This window comes from Schistocerca gregaria, chromosome 2, assembly GCF_023897955.1.
Source record: "Schistocerca gregaria isolate iqSchGreg1 chromosome 2, iqSchGreg1.2, whole genome shotgun sequence".
Classification (NCBI taxonomy): Eukaryota; Metazoa; Arthropoda; class Insecta; order Orthoptera; family Acrididae; genus Schistocerca; species Schistocerca gregaria.
In genome coordinates this window covers 611714341-611734806 of record NC_064921.1, presented here as the reverse complement: position 1 = coordinate 611734806, position 20466 = coordinate 611714341, and the positions used below count along the sequence as shown (strand labels likewise).

Sequence of the window (20466 nt, the reverse complement as noted above, 5' to 3'; positions counted from 1 at the left end):
AAAATCTGTGATATGGTAATGCAAGATCCACTGAATAAAAATTCGTGCGATTGAGACTGCATCATCATTGAACACCTTTTACTTTCAGATTAATGAATTTAATGTTGTCGGACAAGCAACGAACACGAAGCGCGCTCCGGCTGTCCAACTGAGGTCACCTCAAAGAAAACAGTTTACAAAATCTATGATATGGTAACGCAACACTCACCGAATAAAAGTTTGTGACATTGGTGAGATTGTAGGCATCTCAATTGAGTGTGTGCATAACATCGTACACGGAGAATTGGTTATGAAGAAGGTCTGTGCGAGAAGGGTGTCGTGTCTACTCATAGACGATCAAAAGCATCCTCGAGTTCCTCAGTCCCTAGGCCTCGTGGAGATGCAATTTTTAATTGAGACTCGGAATTATTTCTTCAAAATTAGGCCTAATCCTCGAAGGAATGCGATGTAAACGCAATCTTCTATGCTCGTCTCTTTTAGTGTTCAATGATAATCTTCTTATACGCGAGAAAACATTTAAAGTATATTCTTCAAATAGCTAATGCGCGAAAATGGGAGCAGTCTGTAGAAAATAAGCGTTTAGTACAAATCTGTTGTGATTGAACGAATTGTACAGCAAAGATAAATTAAAGAAAAAATGGATGATTCACGTTACAGATATAACTGCAGATATCAGTACAAGAATGACTGAACGGAATCTGCAGAAGACAGCGAAGAAATCTGCTCATGTTCATTTTCTTAGCTGCAGAGTAAAACTTGCTGCTACTATCGTAAATAGTGGAAAGAGTACAGATAAATCACTATGATGTTAGTTGGTGAAGTGGGAAATAATTAATCTTGAAGAGTGAAACAACGAAATACAATGAAGGGATGGTGCACAAGACGTGTCTCTACAGACAAAGCCGCACAATCGTAGATGTCTTGAAAAATTGGCTACTGCGTATGTGAAAAGAAATGAAAAGCGGAAACGTTAAGAGGCGAAAGAAGATGTGCACAGTACTTTTAGTGGCATTAAAAGCTCAAACAAAATGGGAAAGATGTCTTACCACCATCAGAATTCATAGGCGTGCTTAATTGAAGGAAATTTAAAGTAATGGTCATCAAACAAAATGCAAAGCTGACAAAACTACGGGTGTCTGTAGAGTAAACCATGAAAATTACCATTTCTAATACTTCCTCTTAGATTAGTAGTTAGACCTAATTGCGATACCAGAATCGTAGCATTACTTCTTGATTGCTTCTCACCATCTGACATAGTATGTGGGCAACAACCTCAGTAGCACTTTCAGGTAACCTGTAAAATAAACAGAAGTAAAAAAAAAAGCAAATACGTATTCTTAAGTAACACCAGCGCAAAAAATGAAAAACAGAGAGCGAACTAGAAATTGCAATATAAGTTAGAAGTCATCAGACATTTGACATCCATTGATGGATAAACGCCTCAACTTGACTTTTGGTTGACTAATATTACCCTAACGAACATCGAGTGTCTTTCAGTCAAGACATATCTGTTACATTATCTCATCAGTCCTGTACCCGTTGGGTTTTCGCTCTTCCCACTCCCCCTTCTTTAAGTACGCTCGATATCCCCATTTAGTGTGACCTGACAAGGAGTCGAACTGTTTAGTATGCAATATATTCTGCAGGCAACCTGGAGTTTCCCAGCTTCCAACCAGGGAACTGTAGCCTGCCCTTTTCTTTTCTTCCGATGAGTCTTACGTGATCGTTTTATTTCATATATGACTGACTGTTCTTGACTCATCAATCTCGTAGTGCAAGAATACATTGATTTTAAGTTTCATGACATGCACATCTTTGCGCTTCTCTGCATTAACAACAGATTGCCAGTCTTTGCACCAGGCGAATATTTTCTCTAGATCAAACTCAACATTACCACAATCTTAACGGTTATAATGTTCTCATGGATGATTGAACCATCTGTGAACAGTTAGATATTGAAGTTAATACTGTTCGTTGAACCATTCTCGTATAACATGAACAACAAAAGCTATATTACCCTCCTATCTGACTCATGAGATATTATTTATCTGTTCGTGGATGATCCTGTATGCTTGGCTGCGGTGTTTTTTTTTTGTTTTTTTTTTTTTTTTTTTTTAAGACTCGTCGGTATGGCACTGAATCAAAAACTTATCAAGCGTGGTGCATTAACATGGAATCAACCTGATTTCCTCTATTCATGTCATGTGTCATGAGGAGAGTTAAGATTCACATCATCTATGTTGGTTCTCCCACAAGGAAATTATTTGTTTCTTTGTTCCAGGGAGGTCACAATCTTTAAACTGTAAATACTTTCTAGTACCGTACTATGTTATCAATAGGTGCGAGTGAAATAAGACAGTAGGTCTTCAGATCAGTTATACTTGCTTTTTTTTTAGATCTATGTGACCTGTGATCTTTTCCAATCATGGAGAACCAAACCAAAGTGACAACGGTCATCGAATAACGATATGCACATATACAGATGACGGTACTATCACGTACACAAGGCAGTACGTTAGTGAAGCTGTAGTTTTTAGTCAGGGTGGTTCACATGAAAAGCTTTACGACGTGATTGTCGTCGCAGGTCAAATGGCTCTGAGCAGTATGGGACTTAACTTCTGAGGTCATCAGTCCCCTAGAACTTAGAATAACTTAAACCTAACTAACCTAAGGACATCACACACATCCATGTCCGAGGCAGGATTCGAACCTGCGACCGTAGCAGTCGCGCGGTTCCAGACTGAAGCGCCTAGAACCGCTCGGCCACCCTGGCCGGTCTGGAATTATCAGACTCTGAAAACGGCATGTAGCTAGACGCATCGGACAGTCAATTTCGGAAATCGTCAGTGAATTCAATGTTCCGAGATCCACAGTGTCAAGTGTGTAGCGAAAATACCAAATCTCAGGCATTACCTCTCACCACGAACAACGCAGAGGCCGACGGTATTCACTTAACGATCGAGAGCAGAGGAGTTTGCATAGAGTTGTCACTGCTAACAGACGAGCAACACTGTTTGAAATAACCGCGAAATCAATGTCGGACGTACAACGAATGTATCCATTAGGACAGTGCGGCGAAATTTGGCGTTAATGGCCTTCGACAATGAACGACAGATGCAAGTGCCTTTGTTTCAGCACATCACCTGCAGCGCCTCTCCTGGGCTCGAGACCATTCTGGTTGGATTCTTGACGATTGTAAAAGCGTGGTCTGGTCAGCTGATTTCAGTTGGTAAGACCTGATGGTAAGGTTCGAGTGTGACCCAGACCCTACGAAGCCACTGATACTGGTCGTCAACAAGTAGCCGAACTGCTGGTGGCTCCACAACGGTGTTGGCTGTGTTTACAAGGAATGGACTGGGTTCTCGGTTACGTTCTGCTACTTGGAGGCCATTTGCAGCTATTCATGGACTTGTTGTTGTTGTGGCCTTTAGTTCTGAGACTGGTTTGATGCAGCTCTCCATGCTACTCTATCCTGTGCAAGCCTCTTCAGCTCCAAGTACCTGCTGCAGCCTACATCCTTCTAAATCTGGTTAGTGTATTCATCTCTTGGTCTCCCTCTACGATTTTTATTCTCCACGCTGCCCTCCAATACTAAACTGGTGATCCCTTGATGCCTCAGAGCATGTCCTACCAACAGATCCCTTCTTCTAGGCAAGTTGTGTCACAAGCTCCTCTTCTCCCCAATTCTATTCAATACCTCCTCATTAGTTACGTGATCTACCCATCTAATCTTCAGAATTCTTCTGTAGCACCACATTTCGAAAGCTTCTATTCTCTTCTTGTTTAAATTATTTATCGTCCACGTTTCACATCCATACATGGCTACACTCCATACAAATACTTTCAGAAACGACTTCCTGACATTTAAATCTGTACTCGATATTAACAAATTTTTCTTCTTCAGGAACGCTTTCCTTGCCATTGCCAGTCTAGATTTTATATCCTCTGTTGTTCGACCATCATCAGTTATTTAGCTCCCCAAATAGCAAAACTCCTTTACTACTTTAAGTGTCTCATTTCCTAATCTAATTCCCTCAGCATCACCCGACTTAATGTTCCCAAAACAATGATGAAATTTTTATGGATTACAATGCGCCATGCCACAGGACTACAATTGTTCGGGATTGCTTTGAAGAACATTTTGTACAATTTGAGAGAATGATTCGGCCATCCAGATCGCCCGACATGAATCCCATCAGGCATTTATAGGAGATAATCGAAAGGTCAGTTCGAGTGCAAAATCCTGCACTGGCAACAGTTTCGCAGTTATGGACGGATAATAGAGGCATCGTGGCTTAGTATTTCTGCAGGGTACTTTCAACGACTTGTTGAGTTCATGCCACGTCGTGTTGCTTCACTACAACGGATAAAAGGAGGTCAGACATAATATTGGAAGGTATCCCATGTCAGTTCATTATACAGGGTGTTACAAAAACGTACGGCCAAACTTTCAGGAAACATTCTTCACACACAAATAAAAAAAAAGATGTTATGTGGACATGTGTCCGGAAACGCTTAATTTCCTTGTTAGAGCTCATTTTAGTTTCGTCAGCATGTACTGTACTTCCTCGATTCAGCGCCAGTTGGCCTAATTGAAGGAAGGTAATGTTGATTTTGGTGCTTGTGTTGACATGCAACTCATTGCTCTACAGTATTAGCATCAAGCACATCAGTACGTAATATCAACAGGTTAGTGTTCGTCACGAACGTGGTTTTGCAGTCAGTGCAATGTTTACAAATGCTGAGTTGGCAGATGCCCATTTGATGTATGGATTAGCACGGGGCAATAGCCGTAGCGCAGTACGTTTATATCGAGACAGATTTCCAGAACGAAGGTGCCCCGACAGGAAGACGTTCGAAGCAATTGGTCGGCGTCTTAGGGAGCATGGAACATTCCAGCCTATGACTCGCGACTGTGGAAGACCTAGAACGACGAGGACACCTGCAATGGACGAGGCAATTCTTCGTGCAGTTGACGATAACTCTAATCAGCGTCAGAGAAGTTGCTGCTGTACAAGGTAACGTTGACCACGTCACTGTATGGAGAGTGTTACGGGAGAACCAGTTGTATCCGTTCCATATACAGCGTGTGCAGGCACTATCAGCAGCTGATTGGCCTCCACGGGTACACTTCTGCGAATGGTTGATCCAACAATGTGTCAATCCTCATTTCAGTGCAAATGTTCTCTTTACGGATGAGGTTTCATTCCAACGTGATCAAATTGTAAATTTTCACAATCAACATGTGTGGACTGACGAGAATCCGCACGCAATTGTGCAATCACATCATCAACACAGATTTTCTGTGAACGTTTGGGCAGGCATTGTTGGTGATATCTTGATTGGGCCCCATGTTCTTCTACCTACGCTCAATGGAGCACGTTATCACGATTTCATACGGGATACTCTACCTATGCTGCCAGAACATGTGCCTCTACAAGTACGACACAACATGTGGTTCATGCACGATGGAGCTCCTGCACATTTCAGTCGAAGTGTTCGTACGCTTCTCAACAAGAGATTCGGTGACCGATGGATTGGTAGAGGCGGACCAATTCCATGGCCTCCCCGCTCTCCTGACCTCAACCCTCTTGACTTTCATTTATGGGGGCAATTGAAAGCTCTTGTCTACGCAACCCCGGTACCAAACGTAGAGACTCTTCGTGCTCGTCACGGCTGCATCAGCGCATCAGGGATTCCATGCGACGGAGGGTGGATGCATGTATCCTCGCTAACGGAGGACATTTTGAACATTTCCTGTAACAAAGTCTTTGAAGTCACGGTGGTACGTTCTGTTGCTGTGTGTTTCCATTCCATGTACAATGTGATTTGAAGAGAAGTAATAAAATGAGCTCTGACATGGAAAGTAAGCGTTTCCGGACACATGTCCACATAACATATTTTCTTTCTTTGTGTGTGAGGAATGTTTCCTGAAAGTTTGGCCGTACCTTTTTGTAACACCCTGTATATGTAGTCAGATGGAAACCTATTTCTAAGCAAAGTAGGGAAAGCAGAAAGGTGGAAGGAGAATATAGAGGGTCTATACAAGGGCGATGTACTTGCAGACTATATTATGGAAATGGAAGAGGATGTAGATGAAGATGAAATGGGAGATATGATACTGCGTGATGAGTTTGACAGAGCACTGAAAGACCTGAGTCGAAACAAGGCCCCAGGAGTAGACAACATTCCATTAGAACTACTGACGGCCTTGGGAGAGCCAGTCCTGACAAAACTCTACCATCTGGTGAGCAAGATGTATGAGACAGGCGAAATCCCCTCAGACTTCAGGAAGAATATAATAATTCCAATCCCAAAGAAAGCAGGTGTTGACAGATGTGAAAATTACCGACCTATCAGTTTAATAAGTCACGGCTGCAAAATACTAACGCGAATTCTCTACGGACGAATGGAAAAACTGGTAGAAGCTGACCTCGGGGAAGATCAGTTTGGATTCCGTATAAATATGGGAACACGTGAGGCAATACTGACTCTACGACTTATTTTAGGAGCTACATTAAGAAAAGGCAAACCTACGTTTCTAGCATTTGTAGACTTAGAGAAAGCTTTTGACAATGTTGACTGGAATACTTTCTTTCAAATTCTGAAGGTGGCAGCGATAAAATACAGAGAGCGAAAGGCTATTTACAATTTGTATAAAAACCAAATGGCAGTTATAAGGGTTGAGGGGCATGAAAGGGAAGCAGTGGTAGGGAAGGGAGTGAGACAGGGATGTAGCCTCTCCCCGATGTTATTCAACCTGTATATTGAGCAAGTAGTGAAGGAAACAAAAGAAAAATTCGGAGTAGGTATTAAAATCCATGGAGAAGAAATAAAAACTTTGAGGTTCGCCGATGACATTGTAATTCTGTCAGAGACAGCAAAGGACTTGGAAGAGCAGTTGAACGGAATGGATAGTCTCTTGAAAGGAGGATATAAGATGAACATCTACAAAAGCAAAACGAGGATAAAGGAATGTAGTCGAATTAAGTCGGGTGATGTTGAGGGTATTACATAAGGAAATGAGACACTTAAAGTAGTAAAGGAGTTTTGCTATTTGGGTCGCAAAATAACTGATGATGGTCGAAGTAGAGAGAATATAAAATGCAGACTGGCAATGGAAAGGAAAACGTTCCTGAAGAAGAAAAATTTGTTAACATCGAGGACAGATTTAAATGTCAGGAATCGTTTCTGAAAGTATTTGTATGGAGTGTAGCCATTTATGGAAGTGAAACATGGACGATAAATAGTTTAGACAAGAAGAGAATAGAAGCTTTCGAAATGTGGTGCTACAGAAGAATGCTGAAGATTAGATGGGTAGATCACATAACTAATGAGGAGGTGTTGAATAGGATTGGCGAGAAGAGAAGTTTGTGGCACAACTTGACTAGAAGAAGGGATCAGTTGGTAGGACGTGTTCTGAGGCATCAAGGGATCGCCAATTTAGTATTGGAGGGCAGCGTGGGGGGTAAAAATCGTAGGAGACCAAGAGATGAATACACCAAGCAGATTCAGAAGGATGTAGGTTACAGTAGGTACTGGGAGATGAAGAAGATTGCGCAGGATAGAGTAGCATGGAGAGCTGCATCAAGCCAGTCTGAGGACTGAAGACCACAACAACAACAACATGTGGTCAAAGAGCCTACAGTACGTTATGCTTATGATTGTAGTAGCTCATTGCAAACAGTACCAGACAGGGACTCCATCGTTTCCTGGGGCTATTTTTTAAAACCACTAGCTAGTACTATGCCATAGCGCAAGACTATTTGCTGGACGGTGGCAGTATTCCTTGATTTTATTTTGAGAAGGGGAAATTGAAGACAGAATTTGATTTTCAGACACGGTGCATGGAACCCAGCCTGCTGCCCCCGAGTAGAGCGTGAGTCTTCCGACTACTCTCCCACGGAGATTGTCCCGTGCCTTCCTACGCAGCTGCTGCAGCCGCCACACCCATCGCCGTTCGCAGCAACGGCAGTCATGGACATCAAGCCTGCGTCATCCGTACAGCGTTTTGCGTCATCAGCAGCGCCAATGCCGCGCCCACCTGTGTTCTTGGACGTCCTACCTCCAGCTTTTCGGCAGTTGTTCCCAGCGATTTGCAAGACGAATACTGGGACGATGGTTCGTTGGCGCCATTCCCATCGCAACGCAGCTAACCACATCTGTAGTACCACAGTCTGTAGCACCACAGGAGAGACCTCCCCCTTGACCCAGTCTGTGCGACAACGGCGTGCAGTACTTTGTTGTTTTGATGGGAGAGGGGAGGGGGAGAAACGTGTTATCGACGTTATCGTCGTCGACCGCACCCGGCGCGCCGCTTACTTGGGAGACAGCACTTGTGAAACCTCCCAAAAGCAAGCCACCAGCGAGTTCGCACTTCCGTCAGTCGGTGTCTCCGATGGGGAGCCACCACTCCTGCACATCACCTCACTGCCTGCGACTCTCGCTGGCCAATGCGTCTTTTTAAGCAGTCTCACTCAGAGCTTTCCTCAGATTCGGTAAATCTACAGACTTATCAAACTTAGTACGATAGACTACAGTGAGGAAATTACATCGATGTGCATGACGCTACTAAGACTTCTATTTGTCAGTGACGTACCGGATTGTAACAGCATTTAAAACTATTTTGTTTCTATCAAAAATTGTACACTCACTGTACGTAACTCGCTATAACAGAAGAATCTACAGCACTTCAAAGTTATCAGTATCTCATTTATTAAGTGCACATATTGTTGGTAAGCTTATTAATGTGTTACCTTTTTGTAGTTGTCAAATTGTCTTTATCGGCCACCTCAACCACCAACACATCATTTTCCATTTTGACTGCTGTCTCGTCTGCCAAGGTCTGAACACTGATTTTGTGACATTGACAACATTAATATATGATCAAAATTTTTCGGATTTTGGGACAAGTCCAGTGGCAAAATTTCGACACGACTTTTATTCAAAGTTTCAGACATACTGGTAGTCGAACGCTTTTCAATTAACATCAGCTTATCGACGGAAATATACTTAATTTTATGCCTTGTGTCCAGCGCAGTGCGGCGGGCGCAGGAAGATGGGTGGCTCTAACTGCTTGCGGAACACCACAATATATGATGGAATATTCTTCTATGACAGCATTCGTACAGTTTCTTTTTTTGTCTCTCTTACTGAAGTAACATTTTTTTTCGTTCAGCAAGTGGATTCGACTTCTTTAGACAAAGTGTCCGCAGCTCGTGGTCAAATGATGCCGGCACGGTAGCTCAGCGTCTACGGTCAGAGAGTTATCAGCCCTCTGTAATAAAAAAAACAGTTAATAGATCAACACCGAACTTAAACGGATGTCTTACGACGTCGGCCCGAGCAGATGCAACAAACGAAAGCGAACAAAATTAAAAGAAATTTTAAAAAATGAAATTGAACAAGTGGTTAGCGTTGCTGCCTCTAGATCACAGAGTCCCGGGTTCGATTCCCGGCCGGGTTGGTGATTTTTTTCTGCTCAGCGACTGGGTATTTGTGTTGTCCTCATCATTTCATCATCATCATTCGTGACAGTGGCTCGATTGGATTGTCCAAAAATTGGACTGTGTAACAATTGGGACTTTATAGGTTGCTGATAACCGCGCAGTTGAACGCCCCACAAACCGAACATCATCATCTTTAGACAAACGAAAGAGGTGTAGATGCAAGAAAATAGGAAGATACAATTATAGCATTGTAGCATTATTCGGAACACTGTATGTGAGGAACAAAATCTTCAGAAAATTCTATGGAACATTGACAACGCAACAGCGAGGCATGAACAGCTGTTACAGAACACAGAATACAAGCTGTGAGAATGATTTTGCTAGGACTGTCGCCTGGCTTCGGCGTACCAGACAGCAACACCCTTCAGAAAAGAATTGAAGCTAAAAAGATTAACTAGCAGATTAAGGGGACAAAAATAAATAGAGCGTGTTAGGAAAATGAACGAAAATAGACGTCCATGTAGACCACCTGCAATAAAGAAGGATAACAAGAGGACGTAACATCCAAAATTGTAACACCTGAAGAAAGAAAAAAAGAAATTGAGCAAAGATCCTGGTCATAACTTTGAGCGAATGTTCTGCATTTATTTCGAAACCTCCGCAGCGCTTCACTTGCTGAGGGCACAGGTAGTCATCATAGTCAGTAGAACTACAGGTAGACGTCTGATACGGAAACCGCCACTATCAACTAGAAAGTATTGCAAGTAGATCAATAAAAAACCGTTTTCATTCACTGGTGATCTGTATCCGTACATAGAACAAAACACTGCTGAAATAACTTGACACTTTACATAAAAGCATTTTAAAGTTTTTAAAATTGTTTTTGCAGTGAAATAGTATTAAGAGCATATTCCATTTGAATCCCTATTGAAGTTACTTGAAACTCACATTTCACCCTTACCTCTTCATTTCTGTGGAGTTACATTACATTACATAACCGACCATTGACCCACTGAAGTGCGCTGCACAGCAACTAGTATTCGAATAGGTAAACAGCCGTCCCATACCTCTCAAGAGACAAAATCAATTTCCATTAAGGAATTGCTTTTCTCTTTCATCAAATAATTCGCGTACTCGAAAGCTGTTCCGCTGACTTGGAGCATGAAACAAAACCAATGCGGGCTTTCTATGGATTTTGTGTTCCCTTACCATTAGGCTCGTATCCCTGCCTGTGTTAGTCGCCACAAAAATAAATATTATGCAGAAAGTGAGAGACAGAGAAATTCGAGGATTACCAGTATATCAGTTATTCATAAAATTTGTTCTTCTTCATAACTGATACAAGGAGATATGGTGATGATGTATTTTCTTACCGAGCATCTACCTTTACTTTGGATCTACATCTGAAGCTACAGTTACATGGATACTCTGCGAATCACACCTCAAGTACATACACCTTCACAATAATTCTCTATTATTTCACTCTCGAAGAGCGCACGGAGAAAACGAACACCTGTATCTTTCCGTGCGAGCTCTGGTTTCTCTTATTTTATTGTGACGATTGTTTTTTTCTATGTAGCTAGGTGTCAAAAAAATATTTTCGAATTCAGAAGAGAACATTTCGTGAGGTAATCCCACCACAACAAAAAAGGCCTTTGTGTTAATGATGTCCTTCCAAATCCGGTATAACGTCCGTGAAACTCTTTCGCCTACTTCTCGATAGTATAAAGCATGCTGGATTTTTAAATTTTCTCTGTGTACTTCTTTGGCCCTATCTGATACGAATCTCACACAGCGCAGCAGTACTCCAAAACTGGACGGACAAGTATAGTGCAGGCAGTCTCTTTAGTAGATCTGTTGCATCTTCTAAGTATTCTGCCCATAAAACGCAGTCTTTGGTTCGGCTTCCCCATAGCATTTTCTAGGTGTGTTTTTTGTCCAATTTAAGTCGTTCGTAATTCCTAGATATTTAGTTGAACTTACAGTCTTTAGATTTCATTGATTTATCGTATAACAGAAGTTTAACGGATTCCTGTTAGGACTGATGTGGATGATCTCACACTTTTCATTATTTAGGGTCAATTGTCAATTTTCGCACGATACCGATATCTTGTCTACATAGTTTTGCAATTGGTTTTGAACTTCAGATGATTTTACTAGTGATAAACGACAGCATCATCGGCGAACAACCTAAGACGGCTGGTGAGATTGTCTCCTAAATCGTCTATATAGATCAGGAGCAGCAGAACGTCTATAATACTACCTTGGGGAACGCCAGAAATCATTTCTGTTTTACTCGACGAGTTTCCGTCAGTTACTACGACCTCTCTGACAGAAAATTACGAACCCAGTTGCATAATTGAGACAACGTTCCACAATCACGCAGTTTGATTACAAGCCGCTAGTGAGGTTCTGTGTCAAAATCCTTCTGGAAATCTAAAACTACGGAATCAGTTTGAAATCCCTTGTCGATAGCACTCAGCACTTCATGTGAGTAAATAGTTAATTGTGTTTCACAAGAACAATATTTTCTAAATCCGTGTTCACTGTGTGTCAATGCACCGTTCTCTTCGAGGTAACTCATGATTTTCCAATTCAGTATTTCCAGAATCCTGCTGAACATCGACTTTCATGAAGTGGGCTTGTAATTCAGTGCCTTTCTCGAATATTGGTGTGACCTGTGCAACTCTTCCAGTCTTTGGCTTCAGATCTTCCGTCGAGCGAGCGGCTGTATATGATTGCATTAGCACATTCTGAAACGTAACCTAATTAGTACAGAGTCTTGACCGGAGCTCTTGCTTTTAGTACGTGATTAAGTTGCTTCAGTAATCCGACGCTATCTACTTCTAATTTACCTAAGTTACTCATGTTGGCAGCTGTTCTTAATTCGAATTCTGTAGTATTGACGTAGTCTTCTTTGAAGGAATTTCGGAAGCCTGTGTTTAGTAACTGAACTTTAACGTCACTGCCATAGATAATACGAGAGTTGGAACTTTAATAGTGGCAACTATTTATTTACAGCTTGTACAAAATAGATACGTGTTTCAATGTTTTACTGACTTTCAAAGTAATCACCAGCACTGAGTATAACCCGTTGCCAGCGATGTGAAAGTCGCAGGATACTCTTAGCTGTTCATTTTTGGAACACAACCTACGACAAGCTTAGGGACAGAAGTGATGACACTTTCTGCAGGACCTGACCATTTTTTTGCAGGACAACGCTCAAGCACGTACAGTGCAAGCTGTTACTGATTTGTTTGACTGATGTTGCAGCTAAGTGCTATACCACCTACTGCAATCCCCTGACATAAGCCCTCGTAAGTTCAACTCGATTTATAAACTGAAGGAAACACTTCACGGCATTCGCTTCAGGACTGTTACAAATTCGTCGAACAATAGACCCCACCACTCGAACTGTCAACACAACTGGGAGTACCCTACGACTTCCACATTGCTGGCAACGGGTTATACACAATGCTGGTGACTACTTTGAAGGTCAGTAAAACTTTGAAACACGTATCTATTTTGTGCGAGGTGTAAATAAATAGTTGCCACTATTAAACTTCCAACCCTCGCATTTCCACGGGTATCGCACATAGAAGGTATTGATTGTGTCTTACCGCTAGCATACTTTACTTTACATACGACCAGAATCTCTTTGGATTTTCTGCAATGTTTAGAGACGAAGTTTCGTTGTGGGAGTTATAATAAGCACCTCTCTTAGAAGTCCGCGCTAAATTTCGATCTTTTGTCAAAGATCGCCAATCTTGGAGATTTTGCGATCGCTTGAATTTGGCATGCTTTTTTTGTTGTTTCTGCAACAGTGTTCTGACCTGTTTTATGCACCATGGAGGATCAAGTCCGTCGTTTGTGAATTAGTTTGATATAAATCTCTCAATTGCTGTCGATACTATTTCTCTGAATTCAAGTCACACCTAATTTTTACTTACACTGTTACTTTTGAAGGAATCGGGATTGTCTCTCAGGAAGGCATCAAACGAATTTTTATCTGGAATGTGGTTTTCACTCTCCAGCAGAGTATGAGCTGATAAGAAACTTCCTGGCAGATTAAAATTGTCTGCCGGACCGAGACTCGAACTCGGGACCTTTGCCTTTCGCGGGCAAGTGCTCTACCAACTGAGCTACCCAAGCACGACTCACGACCCGTCCTCACAGCTTTACTTCCGCCAGTGCCTCGTCTCCTACCTTCCAAACTTCACAGAAGCTCTTCTGCGAGCCTTGCAGAGCTAGCACTCCTGGATGAAAGGATATTGCAGAGACATGGCTTAGCCACAGCCTGGGGGATGTTTCCACAGTAAGATTTTCACTCTGCAGCGGAGTGTGCGCTGATATGAAACTTCCTGGCAGATTAAAACTCTCTGCCGGACCGAGACTCGAAGCTGTGGCTAAGCCATGTCTCTGCAATAGCCTTTCTTCCAGGAGTGCTAGCTCTGCAAGGTTCGCAGAAGAGCTTCTGTGAAGTTTGGAAGATAGGAGACGAAATACTGGCGAATTTGTATCTGCTTTTCTTTTAATAGATATGTTTTTCGTTCATTTTTGTAGGATTTGAGAGTTACTTAATTCAGTCTCATACGACAACCCTTTGTCCACTAACACTGTACCTGTTTTGATGCTTGTTATTAGCTCAGGATTATTTATTGCTAAGAGATCAAGTGTGTTTTCACAACCGTTTACTATTCGATTGGGCTCACGAAATAATTGCTCGAAGTAATTTTCAGAGAATGCGTTTAGCACAATTTCGGATGATGTTTTATGCGTACCTCCGGATTTAAATATGTATTTTTGCCAACATATCGAGGGTGCATTGAAGTTACCACTAACTGTAATTGTATAAGTCGGGTATGTGTTTGAGCCTTTCAGTAACTGTATCGTCAGAGTTGGGAGAGCGGTAAAAGGATCCTATTGTGTTTTCCGAAAATTACCTGTATCCATACTAATTCACAGCAATTACCTGCTTCAATTTCGCTACAAGATAGACTACTTCTAATAAAAACAAACTCATCACGCCAAATGTATGAAGCCTATCCTTTCTGAACGCCGTTAGCTCCTTCGTAAAAATTTCAGCTGAGCTAATCTCTGGCTTCAGTCAGCTTTCAGTGCCTATAACGATTTGAGCATCAGAGTGCTTTCTATTGCCTCATGGAGCTCTGGTACTTTCCCAACAGAGCTACGACAACTGTTATACTGATGTTTCCCAGATCTACTTTCTTCTTCTGTTCGACCTACTCCCTTTGAGACTACTTTGGTGTTTCCCCGAGACTCTATAATCTAAAAGACCTCCAATTCCACGTCACACAGCCCCCGCTACCGATGTAGCCGCCTCCTGCATATAATGGACTTCTGACCCATTTAGCGAAACCTGAAACCGCAAGGCGCAACTCGAGGAATCTCCAGCCTACATGGTCGCAGGACAGCCTGATCCTCTGATTCAGACCTTCCACTTGCCTCTGTACCAGAGATCCGCAATCAGTCCTGTCGACTATGCTCCCAATGGTGAGCTCTGCTGTCATCTTGCAATGTGAGACTGGCAGCTTTTACCATTTCAGACAGCCACTCGAAACCAGAGAGAATCTCTTCTGATCCAAAGCTACACACATCATTGGTACCCAACGTGAGCCGCCACCTGCAGTGGACTGCACCCTGTGTTCTTCATGGCACACCGAGTGAGGTGGCTCAGTGGTTAGCATACTGGACTCGCATGTGATGGAAGTGTCTAGTCAGCAGCACAAGGTCAGTCCGCAGTAAAAATATTTCTTTTACTGATAAATCAGATATATGTACAGTATTTAACAATCATTTTCTGAGTATTGCTGGTGAATTAAATAAAAATTTAGTTTCTACAGGAAATCATATAACTTACTCGGCCAATGACTTTCCGAGATTGATGTCTGAAATGCTCCTCTGTGATACAGACAAGAGGCAGATTGAGTCAATAATTAAATCACTGAAGACTAAGGACTCTCATGGTTATGATGGAGTGTGTATCAGAATATTAAAGTACTGAGCTGCACATGTTAGCCCTGTATTTAGCCATATTTGTAATTTTTCCTTTAGGAACGGTCAGTTTCCTGAGCGATTAAAGTACTCAGTAGTAAAGCCACTTTATAAAAAGGACGAAAGGAATAATGTAGATAATTTTAGACCTATTTCTATGCCATCAGTGTTTGCAAAAGTTATTTAAAAGGCTATGTATGTAAGAATAATTGATCATTTTATATCACACGATTTGCTATCAAATGTACAGTTCGGCTTTAGAAGTCGTTTGCATCTGAAAATGCTGTATTCTCTTTTCTCTGTGAGGTAGTGGATGGGTTAAACAAAAGGTTTCGAACGCTTGGCATATTTTTTGTTTTAACTAAGGCATTTGATTGTGTTGAACACAAAATATTGCTCCAGAAGTTGGACCATTGCGGAGTACAGGGAGTAGCTCACAGTTGGTTCACCTCTTACTTTAGCAACAGACAGCAAAAGGTCATTATTCACAATGTTGATAACGGCTGTGGTGTGGGATCTGAGTGGGGTACAGTCAAGTGGGGGGTGCCCCAGGGATCAGTGTTGGGGCCACTCCTGTTCCTTATTTATATAAAAGATATGCCCTCTAGTATTACGGGTGACTAAAATATTTATCTTTCCTGATGAAACTACCTTGATAGTGAAGGATGTTGTGTGCAACATTGGCTCGGTTTAAAATAGTGCAGTACATGACCTCAGTTCATGGCTTGTAGAAAAAACAAACTAACGCTAAATCACACTACCAGTCATTTTTACAGTTTCTAACACACAATTCAACAAAACCTGACGTTTTAATTTCACAGAATGGGCATATGATAAGTGAAATTGAACAGTTCAGATTTCTGGGTCTTCAGATAGAAAGCCCACGTTCAGGATCTTGTTCAAAGACATAACACTGCCATTTTTACTATTCGAACGGTATCAGAAGTGAGTGACCGTTCGACACGAAAATTAGGCTACTTTTCTTATTTTCATTCGCTATTGTCGTATGATATTATATTTTGGGGCAACTCTTCCCATTATGAAAGGATATTTTTGGCTCAGAAACGGGCGGTTCGGGCAATAAGTGGTGTGAGGTCACGAACCTCTTGTCGACCTCTGTTCACGAGTCTGGGTATTTTGACATTGGCCTTTCAATACGTATATTCCTTATTGCCGTTTCTTGTTACCAATATTAGTTTATTCCCAAGAATAAGCAGCTTTCGACTTCCTTAACTCTTGTGCAAAAACTATTTGTAGTATCGTTCCCAGAACCGATCGCGGTCCTCTGGTTTGGAGCCGAGTAGAAGGCTTAAACCAGAGGCTCAGACGATTCTGCGGAGATCTGGGGTGCAAATTTCTTGACCTCCGCTATCGGGTGGAGAAATGTAGGGTCCCCCTGTATAGGCCAGGCGTGCACTACACGCCGGAAGCGGCTACAAGGGTAGCGGAGTACGTGTGGAGTGCACACGCGGGTTTTTTAGGTTAGAGAATTCCCTCCCTAGGCCCGACAAGACGCCTCCTGAGACGCGGCAAGGTAGGAATAGGCATAATGCAACAGGGAATAACAATATTAATGTGCTAATAGTAAACTGCAGGAGCGTTTATAGAAAGGTCCCAGAACTGCTCTCATTAATAAACGGTCACAATGCCCATATAGTACTAGGGACAGAAAGTTGGCTGAAACCAGGCGTAAACAGTAATGAAATCCTAAACTCAGATTGGAATGTATACCACAGAGACAGGCTGGACAGTGAAGGGGGAGGCGTGTTTATAGCCATAAGAAGTGCAATAGTATCGAAGGAAATTGACGGAGATTCGAAATGTGAAATAATTTGGGTGAAGGTCACGGTTAAAGCAGGCTCAGAAATGGTAATTGAATGTCTCTATAGGCCGCCTGGCTCAGCAGCTGTTGTGGCTGAGCACCTGCAGGATAATTTGGAAAATATTTCGAGTAGATTTCCTCACCATGTTATAGTCCTGGGTGGAGATTTTAATTTGCCGGATATAGACTGGGAGACTCAAACGTTCATAACGGGTGGCAGGGACAAAGAATCCAGTGAAATTTTTTTAAGTACTTTATCTGAAAACTACCTAGAGCAGTTAAACAGAGAACCGACTCGTGGCGATAACATATTAGTCTTTCTGGTGACAAACAGACCTGGACTATTTGAAACAGCTAACGCAGAACAGGGAATCAGCGATCATAAAGCGGTTACTGCATCGATGATTTCAGCCGTAAATAGAAATATTTTAAAAGGTAGGAAGATTTTTCTGTTTAGCAAAAGTGACAAAAAGCAGATTTCAGAGTACCTGAGGGCTCAACACAAAAGTTTTGTCTCAAGTACAGATAGTGTTGAGGATCAGTGGACAAAGTTCAAAACCATCGTACAACATGCGTTAGATGAGTATGTGCCAAGCAAGATCGTCAGAGATGGAAAAGAACCACCGTGATACAACAACCGAGTTAGAAAACTGCTGCAGAAGCAAAGGGAACTTCACAGCAAACATAAACATAGCCAAAGCCTTGCAGATAAACAAAAGTTACGCGAAGCGAAATGTAGTGTGGGGAGGGCTATGCGAGAGGCGTTCAATGAATTCGAAAGTAGAGTTCTATGTACTGACTAGGCAAAAAATCCTAAGACATTTTGGTCCTATGTCAAAGCTGTAGGTGGATCAAAACAAAATGTCCAGACACTCTGTGACCAAAATGGTACTGAAACAGAGGGTGACACACCAAAGGCCGAAATACTAAATGTCTTTTTCCAAAGCTGTTTCACAGAGGAAGACTGCACTGTAGATCCTTCTCTAGATTGTCACACAGATGACAAAATGGTAGATATCGAAATAGACGGCAGAGGGATAGAGAAACAACTAAAATCGCTCAAAAGAGGAAAGGCCGCTGGACCTGATGGGATACCAGTTCGATTTTACACAGAGTAAGCGAAGAAACTTGCCCCCCTTCTTGCAGAGGTGTACCGTAGGTCTCTAGAAGAGCGTAGCGTTCCAAAGGATTGGAAAAGGGCACAGGTCATCCCCGTTTTCAAGAAGGGAAGTCGAACAGATGTGCAGAACTATAGACCTACATCTCTAACGTCTATCAGTTGTAGAATTTTGGAACACGTATTATGTTCGAGTGTAATGACTTTTCTGGAGACTAGAAATCTACTTTGTAGGAATCAGCATGGGTTTCGAAAAAGACGTTCGTGTGAAACCCACCTCGCGCTATTCGTCCACGAGACTCAGAGGGCCTTAGACACAGGTTCACAGGTAGATGCCGTGTTTCTTGACTTCCGCAAGGCGTTCGATACAGTTCCCCACAGTCGTTTAATGAACAAAGTAAGAGCAAATGGACTATCAGACCAATTGTGTGATTGGATTTAAGAGTTCCTAGATAACAGAGCGCAGCATGTCATTCTCAATGGAGGGAAGTCTTCCGAAGTAAGAGTGATTTCAGGTGTGCCGCAGGGGAGTGTCATAGGACCGTTGCTATTCACAATATACATAAATGACCTTGTGGATGACATAGGAAGTTTTCTGAGGCTTTTCGCAGATGATGCTGTGGGGTATCGAGAGGTTGTAACAATGGAAAATTGTACTGAAATGCAGGAGGATCTGCAGCGAATTGACGAATGGTACAGGGAATGGCAATTGAATCTCAATGTAGACAATACATAGGAAGATAGATCCCTTACCATTTAGCTACAAAATAGCAGGTCAGCAACTGAAAGCAGTTAATTCCATAAATTATCTGCGAGTACGCATTAGGAGTGATTTAAAATGGAATGATCATATAAAGTTGATCGTTGGTAAAGCAGATGCCAGACTGTGATTCATTGGAAGAATCCTAAGGAAATGCAATCCGAAAACAAAGGAAGTAGGTTACAGTACGCTTGTTCAACCACTGCTTGAATACTGCTCGGCAGTGTGGGATCCGTATCAGATACGGTTGATAGAAGAGATAGAGAAGATCCAACGGAGAGCAGTGCGCTTCGTTACAGGATCATTTAGTAATCGCGAAAGCGTTACGGAGATGATAGATAAACTCCAGTGGAAGACTCTGCAGGAGAGACGCTCAGTAGCTCGGTACGGGCTTTTGTTAAAGTTTCGAGAACATATCTTCACCGAAGAGTCAAGCAGTATATTGCTCCCTCCTACGTATATCTCGCGAAGAGACCATGAGGATAAAATCAGAGAGATTAGAGCCCACACAGAAGCATACCGACTATCCTTCTTACCACGAACAATACGAGACTGGAATAGAAGAGAGAACCGATAGAGGTACTCAAGGCACTCTCCGACACACACCGTCAGGTGGCTTGCGGAGTATGGATGTAGATGTAGATGTAGAAAGGTGTGCATTATACTGTTACATCCATTTTCAATAAGCAGAAACTCGAATTCAAAAATCTTAGCAGTAATCCACTCGCTTTCATATCGAAACTGAAGAGTTTCCTCAAGGGTCACTCCTCCTATTCTGTCGAGGAGCTCCTTGAAAAATTAAGCTGATTTTTATTGAATTGCTGATAGCGTTTACTTAAACTTATAAACTGACTTTTTTTAAGGTTCATGAACATTTATTTTTATCTGTTATTAAGTTTATGTTGTAATTTAATGTACTGACACGTTCCATGACGTTGGAGATTTGCTCCTCAATTTGGTCCTACGAATAAAAATTCGGGAGGACGACGGTTCAATCCCATGTCCGGCCATCCTGATTTAGGTTTTCCGTGATTTCCCTAAATCAGTTCAGGCAAATGCCAGAATGGTTCCTTTGAAAGGGCATGGCCGACTTCCTTCCCTAATCGGATGAGACCGATGACCTCGCTGTTTCCTCTCCTCCACCAAATCAACCCAACCCCTTCATGGTATCCTGAAGGACCCATTCCGTGTCTGGAATGACTCCACCCAATATGCACACAGAGTGCACATTGGTTCTCTTGCCCTCCTTGGTGGTCGCAGGTTCGAATCCTGCTTAGGGCATGGATGTGTGTGATGTCCTTCG

At 42.2% G+C, this 20466-nt stretch overlaps 1 non-coding gene across 1 annotated transcript; it reads right to left on the bottom strand.

Moving 5' to 3' along the window:
- Positions 1-13527: 13527 nt before the first annotated feature.
- Trnas-cga (transfer RNA serine (anticodon CGA)) lies at positions 13528-13602 on the bottom strand. The gene has a single exon. It is a non-coding gene; the product is annotated as a tRNA-Ser (tRNA).
- Positions 13603-20466: the final 6864 nt, after the last annotated feature.